At 53.0% G+C, this 1,068-nt stretch overlaps 1 pseudogene; it reads left to right on the forward strand.

Annotated features, from left to right (window-relative positions):
* The window catches only part of LOC117941279, a 19,658-nt pseudogene that overhangs the window by 1,239 nt on the left and 17,351 nt on the right, over nt 1–1,068 (forward strand).

The raw sequence follows: 1,068 nt of genomic DNA on the forward strand, positions 1-1,068 counted from the left end.
GTGACCCAGACTAACCTATTGATCCAGACTAACCCAGTGACCCAGACTAACCCAGTGACCCAGACTAACCCAGTGACCCAGACTAACCCTAGTGACCCGTGCAGGAGTCACTGTGAGGGACCGTTAGAGACCATGTGACCGGCAGCTAACGCTAATTGGTCCCTACGTACAAACAACGTTATATCATAACCTATAGGTAACCTAGCAACAGCGATTATGAGCTTGTCCTCAGAGGGAATGTTTTGGTAGGAACCAAAGTTTACATCGTATGTTTCTCCGGGATCAGCCAGCGCGAAGGACGTCCATTATCTGATCGGCGGCTGGCGCTAGCCGCTGAACTGCGTCATAGCTCATTAGCATAAAGTAATGATTGACGCTCAACACGCTCGAAACGCCCAAAACGCGACGGCGACATATTTGTCTCCTTGCAGCTCAGAGAAGCTTCCAGTGAAGATGACTTCTGGTGACTTTAGACACTCATGTCGGGCGGCGGTGTGACCGTCCGGTTAGAAAACCAACTGGAACACATCCTTATCTGTAATAATGCAAATTAAACAAATCCACCCTCCTTTCGTAGCAGAAGAACCAGTTGGATTACTTCCCGGGTCGAGAGCGGCGCTCCAGCTCCCAGTCGTACGTCGGCCGTCCCATCGAGCTGGACAAGATCCTTCTGTCCAAGGTCAAGGTTCCTCACACGTTCCTGATCCACTCGTACACCCGGCCCACCGTCTGCCAGCACTGCAAGAAGCTGCTGAAGGGCCTCTTCAGACAGGGCCTGCAGTGCAAAGGTGAGCAACTCCTTTACCAGCCAGGTGTCAAATGTTGGACTCTTACCTGCTATGCTTTAGCCCTCAAGAAGGTACACTGCAAGTCCTCATGTTGTCTTCATGAGGGCAACGTGAGGGCAACATGAGGTCACCATGAGGACGACATGAGGGCAAAGTGAGGGCAACATGAGGGCAACATGAGGGCGACATGAGGGCGACATGAGGGCGACATGAGGGCGACACGAGGGCGACACGAGGGCGACACGAGGGCAAGATGAGGGCGACATGAGGGCAAGATGAG

Source organism: Etheostoma cragini, unplaced genomic scaffold (genome assembly GCF_013103735.1).
Source record: "Etheostoma cragini isolate CJK2018 unplaced genomic scaffold, CSU_Ecrag_1.0 ScbMSFa_4667, whole genome shotgun sequence".
In the NCBI taxonomy this organism is placed as follows: domain Eukaryota; kingdom Metazoa; phylum Chordata; class Actinopteri; order Perciformes; family Percidae; genus Etheostoma; species Etheostoma cragini.